The sequence below is a fragment of the Salvelinus alpinus genome, chromosome 30 (assembly GCF_045679555.1).
Source record: "Salvelinus alpinus chromosome 30, SLU_Salpinus.1, whole genome shotgun sequence".
Classification (NCBI taxonomy): Eukaryota; Metazoa; Chordata; class Actinopteri; order Salmoniformes; family Salmonidae; genus Salvelinus; species Salvelinus alpinus.
Genome location: NC_092115.1, coordinates 8,768,024 through 8,781,483, shown reverse-complemented (window position 1 = coordinate 8,781,483; position 13,460 = coordinate 8,768,024). Strand labels below are relative to the sequence as shown.

The 13,460-nt window shown below is 41.2% G+C and overlaps 13 non-coding genes across 13 annotated transcripts; all 13 read right to left on the bottom strand.

Moving 5' to 3' along the window:
- Positions 1-4,002: 4,002 nt before the first annotated feature.
- On the bottom strand, positions 4,003-4,084 carry trnas-cga (transfer RNA serine (anticodon CGA)). The gene has a single exon. It is a non-coding gene; the product is annotated as a tRNA-Ser (tRNA).
- Positions 4,085-5,181: 1,097 nt separating this feature from the next.
- On the bottom strand, positions 5,182-5,263 carry trnas-uga (transfer RNA serine (anticodon UGA)). The gene has a single exon. It is a non-coding gene; the product is annotated as a tRNA-Ser (tRNA).
- Positions 5,264-5,480: 217 nt separating this feature from the next.
- trnas-cga (transfer RNA serine (anticodon CGA)) lies at positions 5,481-5,562 on the bottom strand. The gene has a single exon. It is a non-coding gene; the product is annotated as a tRNA-Ser (tRNA).
- Positions 5,563-6,659: 1,097 nt separating this feature from the next.
- trnas-uga (transfer RNA serine (anticodon UGA)) lies at positions 6,660-6,741 on the bottom strand. The gene has a single exon. It is a non-coding gene; the product is annotated as a tRNA-Ser (tRNA).
- A 218-nt stretch (positions 6,742-6,959) lies between these two features.
- trnas-cga (transfer RNA serine (anticodon CGA)) lies at positions 6,960-7,041 on the bottom strand. Its single transcript has one exon. It is a non-coding gene; the product is annotated as a tRNA-Ser (tRNA).
- A 1,097-nt stretch (positions 7,042-8,138) lies between these two features.
- On the bottom strand, positions 8,139-8,220 carry trnas-cga (transfer RNA serine (anticodon CGA)). Its single transcript has one exon. It is a non-coding gene; the product is annotated as a tRNA-Ser (tRNA).
- Positions 8,221-9,317: 1,097 nt separating this feature from the next.
- On the bottom strand, positions 9,318-9,399 carry trnas-cga (transfer RNA serine (anticodon CGA)). The gene has a single exon. It is a non-coding gene; the product is annotated as a tRNA-Ser (tRNA).
- Positions 9,400-9,610: 211 nt separating this feature from the next.
- trnas-uga (transfer RNA serine (anticodon UGA)) lies at positions 9,611-9,692 on the bottom strand. Its single transcript has one exon. It is a non-coding gene; the product is annotated as a tRNA-Ser (tRNA).
- A 218-nt stretch (positions 9,693-9,910) lies between these two features.
- Positions 9,911-9,992, bottom strand: trnas-cga (transfer RNA serine (anticodon CGA)). The gene has a single exon. It is a non-coding gene; the product is annotated as a tRNA-Ser (tRNA).
- A 1,120-nt stretch (positions 9,993-11,112) lies between these two features.
- Positions 11,113-11,194, bottom strand: trnas-uga (transfer RNA serine (anticodon UGA)). The gene has a single exon. It is a non-coding gene; the product is annotated as a tRNA-Ser (tRNA).
- Positions 11,195-11,411: 217 nt separating this feature from the next.
- trnas-cga (transfer RNA serine (anticodon CGA)) lies at positions 11,412-11,493 on the bottom strand. Its single transcript has one exon. It is a non-coding gene; the product is annotated as a tRNA-Ser (tRNA).
- A 1,097-nt stretch (positions 11,494-12,590) lies between these two features.
- Positions 12,591-12,672, bottom strand: trnas-uga (transfer RNA serine (anticodon UGA)). The gene has a single exon. It is a non-coding gene; the product is annotated as a tRNA-Ser (tRNA).
- Positions 12,673-12,890: 218 nt separating this feature from the next.
- trnas-cga (transfer RNA serine (anticodon CGA)) lies at positions 12,891-12,972 on the bottom strand. Its single transcript has one exon. It is a non-coding gene; the product is annotated as a tRNA-Ser (tRNA).
- Between the last annotated feature and the right edge of the window lie 488 nt (positions 12,973-13,460).

The window sequence follows — 13,460 nt, the reverse complement described above, 5'->3', positions numbered from 1 at the left end:
TTTACCTCTAAAATTACCTGAATATCGCTGTTGAAGAGCTTACTTGAAATGTTTGTCATGGAAGATAAATTCTGAGCACTTGAATCAAAGGACATGTCCACGCATTATCCATATCAAGTCCCCAATGATATGTTACAAATAAAGACTGGATCGTCAAGAGTTCAAACCTGCGCTGGGAGAACCCATTGGATATCGAGTCCAACGCTTCAACCACTCGGCAATCAAAGCTTTCTTAGGTAGATCACACAAGGACAAAAGTATCCAAATTCAACTGCCTAACTGAAATATTTTCAAGCAAAGTAAAATAAGCTATTTTCTGAGCACTTCAATCGTTGGACGAGCCCATAAAATAAGGAAATTTAAATTCAAAAGAGATAGATCCAATTATTAAAGGTCTACTTTATCATCACCCTGTAAGCAGAGTTGAAAACTGTACAGGGAGAACACATTTGATGTCAATTCCAATGCTGAAACCACTTGGCCATCGCAGCAGTAGGAATCTAAGGAAAGTGATGAGGAGAAAGCAGAAGTGGGCTATACGCTTCGAGCAAGGTAAGAACATGGGTGGGGAGACCCCATTGAAATTCAGGTCCAACGTCAAAAGAACTCAGCCATTGCAGCTGTTGGAATGCAAGTAAAGGGATTGGGATTTGGAAACAGACATCATTGGTGTAAAATGGTCAACGTGATGGCACGACATATTGATCTTATTTCGCAAGCTGTGAAGTTTGGAAGTTTAATGTGCAAGTCAAAAAACTATGTCCAGAGAAAGTACAAGTGGACTATTCACTGAGAATAAGATTTTGAAAAAGAGCAGGGAGACCCAATTGGGTTTCAAGTCTGAGGACTTAACCACCTGGCTCTCAGTATTTCCAACGTAATTCTAACAGAAACAACAGTATCTGTACTGAAGAGCCTATTTTAACTGTTTGTCAAGGCAAAGATATTCTGAGCACCTGAATCACTGAACAATTCCATGTATTAAGGACATTATCCATATCAAGTCACTAAGTATATGTTAAAAATATAGACAGGTTTGCCATAGCGCTGCGAGCAGGGTTCGAACCTGCGCGGGGAGACCCCATTGGATTTCAAGTCCAACGCCTTAACCACTCGGCCATCGCATTTTGCAATGTAAAATTCCAGGCCTTAACCAGTCGGCCATCTCATTCTGTCCACTTTACTTCTGTAAAGACTAGACTATCTACTGAAGAGCCTATTTGAACTGTTTGTCAAGGAACACATATTCTGAGCACTTGAATCAAAGGACAAGTCCACGGTTTAAGGACATTATCCATATCACGTCCGCAATGACATGTTGCAAATAAAGACAGCTTTGTCAAAGCGCTGTGAGCAGGGTTCGAACCTGCGCGGGGAAACCCCATTGGTTTTCGAATCCAACGCCTTAACCTCTCTGCCATAAAAGCTTCTTCTGTTACCTACAACGCCTTAACCAGTCAGCTATCTCGTTCTGTCCATTTTACCTCTAAAATTACCTGAATATCGCTGTTGAAGAGCTTACTTGAAATGTTTGTCATGGAAGATAAATTCTGAGCACTTGAATCAAAGGACATGTCCACGCATTATCCATATCAAGTCCCCAATGATATGTTACAAATAAAGACTGGATCGTCAAGAGTTCAAACCTGCGCTGGGAGAACCCATTGGATATCGAGTCCAACGCTTCAACCACTCGGCAATCAAAGCTTTCTTAGGTAGATCACACAAGGACAAAAGTATCCAAATTCAACTGCCTAACTGAAATATTTTCAAGCAAAGTAAAATAAGCTATTTTCTGAGCACTTCAATCGTTGGACGAGCCCATAAAATAAGGAAATTTAAATTCAAAAGAGATAGATCCAATTATTAAAGGTCTACTTTATCATCACCCTGTAAGCAGAGTTGAAAACTGTACAGGGAGAACACATTTGATGTCAATTCCAATGCTGAAACCACTTGGCCATCGCAGCAGTAGGAATCTAAGGAAAGTGATGAGGAGAAAGCAGAAGTGGGCTATACGCTTCGAGCAAGGTAAGAACATGGGTGGGGAGACCCCATTGAAATTCAGGTCCAACGTCAAAAGAACTCAGCCATTGCAGCTGTTGGAATGCAAGTAAAGGGATTGGGATTTGGAAACAGACATCATTGGTGTAAAATGGTCAACGTGATGGCACGACATATTGATCTTATTTCGCAAGCTGTGAAGTTTGGAAGTTTAATGTGCAAGTCAAAAAACTATGTCCAGAGAAAGTACAAGTGGACTATTCACTGAGAATAAGATTTTGAAAAAGAGCAGGGAGACCCAATTGGGTTTCAAGTCTGAGGACTTAACCACCTGGCTCTCAGTATTTCCAACGTAATTCTAACAGAAACAACAGTATCTGTACTGAAGAGCCTATTTTAACTGTTTGTCAAGGCAAAGATATTCTGAGCACCTGAATCACTGAACAATTCCATGTATTAAGGACATTATCCATATCAAGTCACTAAGTATATGTTAAAAATATAGACAGGTTTGCCATAGAGCTGCGAGCAGGGTTCGAACCTGCGCGGGGAAACCCCATTGGTTTTCGAATCCAACGCCTTAACCTCTCTGCCATAAAAGCTTCTTCTGTTACCTACAACGCCTTAACCAGTCAGCTATCTCGTTCTGTCCATTTTACCTCTAAAATTACCTGAATATCGCTGTTGAAGAGCTTACTTGAAATGTTTGTCATGGAAGATAAATTCTGAGCACTTGAATCAAAGGACATGTCCACGCATTATCCATATCAAGTCCCCAATGATATGTTACAAATAAAGACTGGATCGTCAAGAGTTCAAACCTGCGCTGGGAGAACCCATTGGATATCGAGTCCAACGCTTCAACCACTCGGCAATCAAAGCTTTCTTAGGGAGATCACACAAGGACAAAAGTATCCAAATTCAACTGCCTAACTGAAATATTTTCAAGCAAAGTAAAATAAGCTATTTTCTGAGCACTTCAATCGTTGGACGAGCCCATAAAATAAGGAAATTTAAATTCAAAAGAGATAGATCCAATTATTAAAGGTCTACTTTATCATCACCCTGTAAGCAGAGTTGAAAACTGTACAGGGAGAACACATTTGATGTCAATTCCAATGCTGAAACCACTTGGCCATCGCAGCAGTAGGAATCTAAGGAAAGTGATGAGGAGAAAGCAGAAGTGGGCTATACGCTTCGAGCAAGGTAAGAACATGGGTGGGGAGACCCCATTGAAATTCAGGTCCAACGTCAAAAGAACTCAGCCATTGCAGCTGTTGGAATGCAAGTAAAGGGATTGGGATTTGGAAACAGACATCATTGGTGTAAAATGGTCAACGTGATGGCACGACATATTGATCTTATTTCGCAAGCTGTGAAGTTTGGAAGTTTAATGTGCAAGTCAAAAAACTATGTCCAGAGAAAGTACAAGTGGACTATTCACTGAGAATAAGATTTTGAAAAAGAGCAGGGAGACCCAATTGGGTTTCAAGTCTGAGGACTTAACCACCTGGCTCTCAGTATTTCCAACGTAATTCTAACAGAAACAACAGTATCTGTACTGAAGAGCCTATTTTAACTGTTTGTCAAGGCAAAGATATTCTGAGCACCTGAATCACTGAACAATTCCATGTATTAAGGACATTATCCATATCAAGTCACTAAGTATATGTTAAAAATATAGACAGGTTTGCCATAGCGCTGCGAGCAGGGTTCGAACCTGCGCGGGGAGACCCCATTGGATTTCAAGTCCAACGCCTTAACCACTCGGCCATCGCATTTTACTATGTAAAATTCCAGGCCTTAACCAGTCGGCCATCTCATTCTGTCCACTTTACTTCTGTAAAGACTAGACTATCTACTGAAGAGCCTATTTGAACTGTTTGTCAAGGAACACATATTCTGAGCACTTGAATCAAAGGACAAGTCCACGGTTTCAGGACATTATCCATATCACGTCACCAATAAATGTTTCAAATAAAGACAGCTTTGTCAAAGTGCTGTGAGCAGGGTTCGAACCTGCGCAGGGAGACCCCATGGGATTTCGAATCCAACACCTTAACCTCTCGGCCATCACAGCTTCTTCTGTTACCTAAAATGCCTTAACCAGTCCGCTATCTCGTTCTGTCCATTTCACCTCTAAAATTACCTGAATATCGCTGTTGAAGAGCTTACTTGAAATGTTTGTCATGGAAGATATATTCTGAGCACTTGAATCAAAGGACATGTCCACGCATTATCCATATCAAGTCCCCAATGATATGTTACAAATAAAGACTGGATCGTCAAGAGTTCAAACCTGCGCTGGGAGAACCCATTGGATTTCGAGTCCAACGCTTCAACCACTCGGCAATCAAAGCTTTCTTAGGTAGATCACACAAGGACAAAAGAATCCAAATTCAACTGCCTGATTGAAATATTTTCAAGCAAAGTAAAATAAGCTATTTTCTGAGCACTTCAATCGTTGGACGAGCCCATAAAATATGGAAATTTAAATTCAGAAGAGATAGATCCAATTATTAAAGGTCTACTTTATCATCACCCTGTAAGCAGAGTTGAAAACTGTACTGGGAGAACACATTTGATGTCAATTCCAATGCTGAAACCACTTGGCCATCGCAGCAGTAGGAATCTAAGGAAAGTGATGAGGAGAAAGCAGAAGTGGGCTATACGCTTCGAGCAAGGTAAGAACATGGGTGGGGAGACCCCATTGAAATTCAGGTCCAACGTCGAAAGTACTCGGCCATTGCAGCTGTTGGAATGCAAGTAAAGGGATTGGGATTTGGAAACAGACATCATTGGTGTAAAATGGTCAACGTGATGGCACGACATATTGATCTTATTTCGCAAGCTGTGAAGTTTGGAAGTTTAATGTGCAAGTCAAAAAACTATGTCCAGAGAAAGTACAAGTGGACTATTCACTGAGAATAAGATTTTGAAAAAGAGCAGGGAGACCCAATTGGGTTTCAAGTCTGAGGACTTAACCACCTGGCTCTCAGTATTTCCAACGTAATTCTAACAGAAACAACATTATCTATACTGAAGAGCCTATTTTAACTGTTTGTCAAGGCAAATATATTCTGAGCACCTGAATCACTGAACAATTCCATGTATTAAGGACATTATCCATATCAAGTCACTAAGTATATGTTAAAAATAAAGACAGGTTTGCCATAGCGCTGCAAGCAGGGTTCGTACCAGCGCGGGGAGACCCCATTGGATTTCAAGTCCTACGCCTTAACCACTCGGCCATCGCAGCTTGCTTTGTAAAATTCCAGGCCTTAACCAGTCGGCCATCTCATCCTGTCCACTTTACTTCTGTAAAGACTAGACTATCTACTGAAGAGCCTATTTGAACTGTTTGTCAAGGAACACATATTCTGAGCACTTGAATCAAAGGACAAGTCCACGGTTTAAGGACATTATCCATATCACGTCCCCAATAAATGTTTCAAATAAAGACAGCTTTGTCAAAGTGCTGTGAGCAGGGTTCGAACCTGCGCGGGGAGACCCCATGGGATTTCGAATCCAACACCTTAACCTCTCGGCCATCACAGCTTCTTCTGTTACCTAAAATGCCTTAACCAGTCCGCTATCTCGTTCTGTCCATTTCACCTCTAAAATTACCTGAATATCGCTGTTGAAGAGCTTACTTGAAATGTTTGTCATGGAAGATAAATTCTGAGCACTTGAATCAAAGGACATGTCCACGCATTATCCATATCAAGTCCCCAATGATATGTTACAAATAAAGACTGGATCGTCAAGAGTTCAAACCTGCGCTGGGAGAACCCATTGGATTTCGAGTCCAACGCTTCAACCACTCGGCAATCAAAGCTTTCTTAGGTAGATCACACAAGGACAAAAGAATCCAAATTCAACTGCCTGATTGAAATATTTTCAAGCAAAGTAAAATAAGCTATTTTCTGAGCACTTCAATCGTTGGACGAGCCCATAAAATATGGAAATTTAAATTCAGAAGAGATAGATCCAATTATTAAAGGTCTACTTTATCATCACCCTGTAAGCAGAGTTGAAAACTGTACTGGGAGAACACATTTGATGTCAATTCCAATGCTGAAACCACTTGGCCATCGCAGCAGTAGGAATCTAAGGAAAGTGATGAGGAGAAAGCAGAAGTGGGCTATACGCTTCGAGCAAGGTAAGAACATGGGTGGGGAGACCCCATTGAAATTCAGGTCCAACGTCGAAAGAACTCGGCCATTGCAGCTGTTGGAATGCAAGTAAAGGGATTGGGATTTGGAAACAGACATCATTGGTGTAAAATGGTCAACGTGATGGCACGACATATTGATCTTATTTCGCAAGCTGTGAAGTTTGGAAGTTTAATGTGCAAGTCAAAAAACTATGTCCAGAGAAAGTACAAGTGGACTATTCACTGAGAATAAGATTTTGAAAAAGAGCAGGGAGACCCAATTGGGTTTCAAGTCTGAGGACTTAACCACCTGGCTCTCAGTATTTCCAACGTAATTCTAACAGAAACAACATTATCTATACTGAAGAGCCTATTTTAACTGTTTGTCAAGGCAAATATATTCTGAGCACCTGAATCACTGAACAATTCCATGTATTAAGGACATTATCCATATCAAGTCACTAAGTATATGTTAAAAATAAAGACAGGTTTGCCATAGCGCTGCAAGCAGGGTTCGTACCAGCGCGGGGAGACCCCATTGGATTTCAAGTCCTACGCCTTAACCACTCGGCCATCGCAGCTTGCTTTGTAAAATTCCAGGCCTTAACCAGTCGGCCATCTCATCCTGTCCACTTTACTTCAGTAAAGACTAGACTATCTACTGAAGAGCCTATTTGAACTGTTTGTCAAGGAACACATATTCTGAGCACTTGAATCAAAGGACAAGTCCACGGTTAAAGGACATTATCCATATCACGTCCCCAATGACATGTTGCAAATAAAGACAGCTTTGTCAAAGCGCTGTGAGCAGGGTTCGAACCTGCGCGGGGAGACCCCATGGGATTTCGAATCCAACGCCTTAACCTCTCGGCCATCACAGCTTCTTCTATTACCTACCACGCCTTAACCAGTCCGCTATCTCGTTCTGTCCATTTTACCTCTAAAATTACCTGAATATCGCTGTTGAAGAGCTTACTTGAAATGTTTGTCATGGAAGATAAATTCTGAGCACTTGAATCAAAGGACATGTCCACGCATTATCCATATCAAGTCCCCAATGATATGTTACAAATAAAGACTGGATCGTCAAGAGTTCAAACCTGCGCTGGGAGAATCCATTGGATTTCGAGTCCAACGCTTCAACCACTCGGCAATCAAAGCTTTCTTAGGTAGATCACACAAGGACAAAAGTATCCAAATTCAACTGCCTAATTGAAATATTTTCAAGCAAAGTAAAATAAGCTATTTTCTGAGCACTTCAATCGTTGGACGAGCACATAAAATAAGGAAATTTAAATTCAGAAGAGATAGATCCAATTATTAAAGGTCTACTTTATCATCACCCTGTAAGCAGAGTTGAAAACTGTACAGGGAGAACACATTTGATGTCAATTCCAATGCTGAAACCACTTGGCCATCGCAGCAGTAGGAGTCTAAGGAAAGTGATGAGGAGAAAGCAGAAGTGGGCTATACGCTTCGAGCAAGGTAAGAACATGGGTGGGGAGACCCCATTGAAATTCAGGTCCAACGTCGAAGGAACTCGGCCATTGCAGCTGTTGGAATGCAAGTAAAGGGATTGGGATTTGGAAACAGACATCATTGGTGTAAAATGGTCAACTTGATGGCACGACATATTGATCTTATTTCGCAAGCTGTGAAGTTTGGAAGTTTAATGTGCAAGTCAAAAAACTATGTCCAGAGAAAGTACAAGTGGACTATTCACTGAGAATAAGATTTTGAAAAAGAGCAGGGAGACCCAATTGGGTTTCAAGTCTGAGGACTTAACCACCTGGCTCTCAGTATTTCCAACATAATTCTAACAGAAACAACAGTATCTGTACTGAAGAGCCTATTTTAACTGTTTGTCAAGGCAAATATATTCTGAGCACCTGAATCACTGAACAATTCCATGTATTAAGGACATTATCCATATCAAGTCACTAAGTGTATGTTAAAAATATAGACAGGTTTGCCATAGCGCTGCGAGCAGGGTTCGAACCTCGGCGGGGAGCCCCCATTGGATTTCGAATCCAACGCCTTAACTTCTCGGCCATCACAGCTTCTTATGTTACGTACAACGCCTTAACCAGTCCGCTATCTCATTCTGTCCATTTTACCTCTAAAATTACCTGAATATCGCTGTTGAAGAGCTTACTTGAAATGTTTGTCATGGAAGATAAATTCTGAGCACTTGAATCAAAGGACATGTCCACGCATTATCCATATCAAGTCCCCAATGATATGTTACAAATAGAGACTGGATCGTCAAGAGTTCAAACCTGCGCTGGGAGAACCCATTGGATTTCGAGTCCAACGCTTCAACCACTCGGCAATCAAAGCTTTCTTAGGTAGATCACACAAGGACAAAAGTATCCAAATTCAACTGCCTAATTGAAATATTTTCAAGCAAAGTAAAATAAGCTATTTTCTGAGCACTTCAATCGTTGGACGAGCACATAAAATAAGGAAATTTAAATTCAGAAGAGATAGATCCAATTATTAAAGGTCTACTTTATCATCACCCTGTAAGCAGAGTTGAAAACTGTACAGGGAGAACACATTTGATGTCAATTCCAATGCTGAAACCACTTGGCCATCGCAGCAGTAGGAATCTAAGGAAAGTGATGAGGAGAAAGCAGAAGTGGGCTATACGCTTCGAGCAAGGTAAGAACATGGGTGGGGAGACCCCATTGAAATTCAGGTCCAACGTCGAAAGAACTCGGCCATTGCAGCTGTTGGAATGCAAGTAAAGGGATTGGGATTTGGAAACAGACATCATTGGTGTAAAATGGTCAACTTGATGGCACGACATATTGATCTTATTTCGCAAGCTGTGAAGTTTGGAAGTTTAATGTGCAAGTCAAAAAACTATGTCCAGAGAAAGTACAAGTGGACTATTCACTGAGAATAAGATTTTGAAAAAGAGCAGGGAGACCCAATTGGGTTTCAAGTCTGAGGACTTAACCACCTGGCTCTCAGTATTTCCAACATAATTCTTACAGAAACAACAGTATCTGTACTGAAGAGCCTATTTTAACTGTTTGTCAAGGCAAATATATTCTGAGCACCTGAATCACTGAACAATTCCATGTATTAAGGACATTATCCATATCAAGTCACTAAGTGTATGTTAAAAATATAGACAGGTTTGCCATAGCGCTGCTAGCAGGGTTCGAACCTCCGCGGGGAGACCCCATTGGATTTCGAATCCAACGCCTTAACTTCTCGGCCATCACAGCTTCTTATGTTACGTACAACGCCTTAACCAGTCCGCTATCTCATTCTGTCCATTTTACCTCTAAAATTACCTGAATATCGCTGTTGAAGAGCTTACTTGAAATGTTTGTCATGGAAGATAAATTCTGAGCACTTGAATCAAAGGACATGTCCACGCATTATCCATATCAAGTCCCCAATGATATGTTAAAAATAAAGACAGGTTTGCCATAGCGCTGCGAGCAGGGTTTGAACCTGCGCGGGGAGACCCCATTGGATTTCAAGTCCAACGCCTTAACCACTCGGCCATCGCAGCTTGCTATGTAAAATTCCAGGCCTTAACCAGTCGGCCATCTCATCCTGTCCACTTTACTTCTGTAAAGACTAGACCATCTACTGAAGAGCCTATTTGAACTGTTTGTCAAGGAACACATATTCTGAGCACTTGAATCAAAGGACAAGTCCACGGTTTAAGGACATTATCCATATCAAGTCCCCAATGACATGTTGCAAATAAAGACAGCTTTGTCAAAGCGCTGTGAGGAGGGTTCGAACCTGCGCGGGGAAACCCCATTGGATTTCGAATCCAACGCCTTAACCTCTCGGCCATCACAGCTTCTTCTGTTACCTAAAACGCCTTAACCAGTCCGCTATCTCGTTCTGTCCATTTTACCTCTAAAATTACCTGAATATCGCTGTTGAAGAGCTTACTTGAAATGTTTGTCATGGAAGATACATTCTGAGCACTTGAATCAAAGGACATGTCCACGCATTATCCATATCAAGTCCCCAATGATATGTTACAAATAAAGACTGGATCGTCAAGAGTTCAAACCTGCGCTGGGAGAACCCATTGGATTTCGAGTCCAACGCTTCAACCACTCGGCAATCAAAGCTTTCTTAGGTAGATCACACAAGGACAAAAGTATCCAAATTCAACTGCCTAATTGAAATATTTTCAAGCAAAGTAAAATAAGCTATTTTCTGAGCACTTCAATCGTTGGACGAGCCCATAAAATAAGGAAATTTAAATTCAGTAGAGATAGATCCAATTATTAAAGGTCTACTTTATCATCACCCTGTAAGCAGAGTTGAAAACTGTACAGGGAGAAGACATTTGATGTCAATTCCAATGCTGAAACCACTTGGCCATCGCAGCAGTAGGAATCTAAGGAAAGTGATGAGGAGAAAGCAGAAGTGGGCTATACGCTTCGAGCAAGGTAAGAACATGGGTGGGGAGACCCCATTGAAATTCAGGTCCAACGTCGATAGAACTCGGCCATTGAATGCTGATGGAATGCAAGTAAAGGGATTGGGATTTGGAAACAGACATCATTGGTGTAAAATGATCAACTTTATGGCACGACATATTGATATTATTTCGCCAAGTAACCTCGGTCCTTTCCAAAGCTGTGAAGTTTGGAAGTTTAATGTGCAAGTCAAAAAACTATGTCCAGAGAAAGTACAAGTGGACTATTCACTGAGAATAAGATTTTGAAAAAGAGCAGGGAGACCCAATTGGGTTTCAAGTCTGAGGACTTAACCACCTGGCTCTCAGTATTTCCAACGTAATTCTAACAGAAACAACAGTATCTGTACTGAAGAGCCTATTTTAACTGTTTGTCAAGGGAAATATATTCTGAGCACCTGAATCACTGAACAATTCCATGTATTAAGGACATTATCCATATCAAGTCACTAAGTATATGTAAAAAATATAGACAGGTTTGCCATAGCGCTGTGAGCAGGGTTTGAACCTGCGCGGGGAGACCCCATTGGATTTCAAGTCCAACACCTTAACCACTCGGCCATCGCAGCTTGCTATGTAAAATTCCAGGCCTTAACCAGTCGGCCATCTCATTCTGTCCACTTTACTTCTGTAAAGACTAGACTATCTACTGAAGAGCCTATTTGAACTGTTTGTCAAGGAACACATATTCTGAGCACTTGAATCAAAGGACAAGTCCACGGTTTAAGGACATTATCCATATCACGTCCCCAATAAATGTTTCAAATAAAGACAGTTTTGTCAAAGCGCTGTGAGCAGGGTTCGAACCTGCGCGGGGAGACCCCATTGGATTTCGAATCCAACGCCTTAACCTCTCGGCCATCACAGCTTCTTCTGTTTCCTAAAATGCCTTAACCAGTCCGCTATCTCGTTCTGTCCATTTCACCTCTAAAATTACCTGAATATCGCTGTTGAAGAGCTTACTTGAAATGTTTGTCATGGAAGATAAATTCTGAGCACTTGAATCAAAGGACATGTCCACGCATTATCCATATCAAGTCCCCAATGATATGTTACAAATAAAGACTGGATCGTCAAGAGTTCAAACCTGCGCTGGGAGAACCCATTGGATTTCGAGTCCAACGCTTCAACCACTCGGCAATCAAAGCTTTCTTAGGTAGATCACACAAGGACAAAAGTATCCAAATTCAACTGCCTGATTGAAATATTTTCAAGCAAAGTAAAATAAGCTATTTTCTGAGCACTTCAATCGTTGGACGAGCCCATAAAATAAGGAAATTTAAATTCAGAAGAGATAGATCCAATTATTAAAGGTCTACTTTATCATCACCCTGTAAGCAGAGTTGAAAACTGTACTGGGAGAACACATTTGATGTCAATTCCAATGCTGAAACCACTTGGCCATCGCAGCAGTAGGAATCTAAGGAAAGTGATGAGGAGAAAGCAGAAGTGGGCTATACGCTTCGAGCAAGGTAAGAACATGGGTGGGGAGACCCCATTGAAATTCAGGTCCAACGTCGAAAGAACTCGGCCATTGCAGCTGTTGGAATGCAAGTAAAGGGATTGGGATTTGGAAACAGACATCATTGGTGTAAAATGGTCAACTTGATGGCACGACATATTGATCTTATTTCGCAAGCTGTGAAGTTTGGAAGTTTAATGTGCAAGTCAAAAAACTATGTCCAGAGAAAGTACAAGTGGACTATTCACTGAGAATAAGATTTTGAAAAAGAGCAGGGAGACCCAATTGGGTTTCAAGTCTGAGGACTTAACCACCTGGCTCTCAGTATTTCCAACGTAATTCTAACAGAAACAACAGTATCTGTACTGAAGAGCCTATTTTAACTGTTTGTCAAGGCAAATATATTCTGAGCACCTGAATCACTGAACAATTCCATGTATTAAGGACATTATCCATATCAAGTCACTAAGTATATGTTAAAAATATAGACAGGTTTGCCATAGCGCTGCAAGCAGGGTTCGTACCAGCGCGGGGAGACCCCATTGGATTTCAAGTCCTACGCCTTAACCACTCGGCCATCGCAGCTTGCTATGTAAAATTCCAGGCCTTAACCAGTCGGCCATCTCATCCTGTCCACTTTACTTCAGTAAAGACTAGACTATCTACTGAAGAGCCTATTTGAACTGTTTGTCAAGGAACACATATTCTGAGCACTTGAATCAAAGGACAAGTCCACGGTTTAAGGACATTATCCATATCACGTCCCCAATGACATGTTGCAAATAAAGACAGCTTTGTCAAAGCGCTGTGAGCAGGGTTCGAACCTGCGCGGGGAGACCCCATTGGATTTCGAATCCAACGCCTTAACCTCTCGGCCATCACAGCTTCTTCTGTTACCTACAACGCCTTAACCAGTCCGCTATCTCGTTCTGTCCATTTTACCTCTAAAATTACCTGAATATCGCTGTTGAAGAGCTTACTTGAAATGTTTGTCATGGAAGATAAATTCTGAGCACTTGAATCAAAGGACATGTCCACGCATTATCCATATCAAGTCCCCAATGATATGTTACAAATAAAGACTGGATCGTCAAGAGTTCAAACCTGCGCTGGGAGAACCCATTGGATTTCGAGTCCAACGCTTCAACCACTCGGCAATCAAAGCTTTCTTAGGTAGATCACACAAGGACAAAAGTATCCAAATTCAACTGCCTAATTGAAATATTTTCAAGCAAAGTAAAATAAGCTATTTTCTGAGCACTTCAATCGTTGGACGAGCACATAAAATAAGGAAATTTAAATTCAGAAGAGATAGATCCAATTATTAAAGGTCTACTTTATCATCACCCTGTAAGCAGAGTTGAAAACTGTAC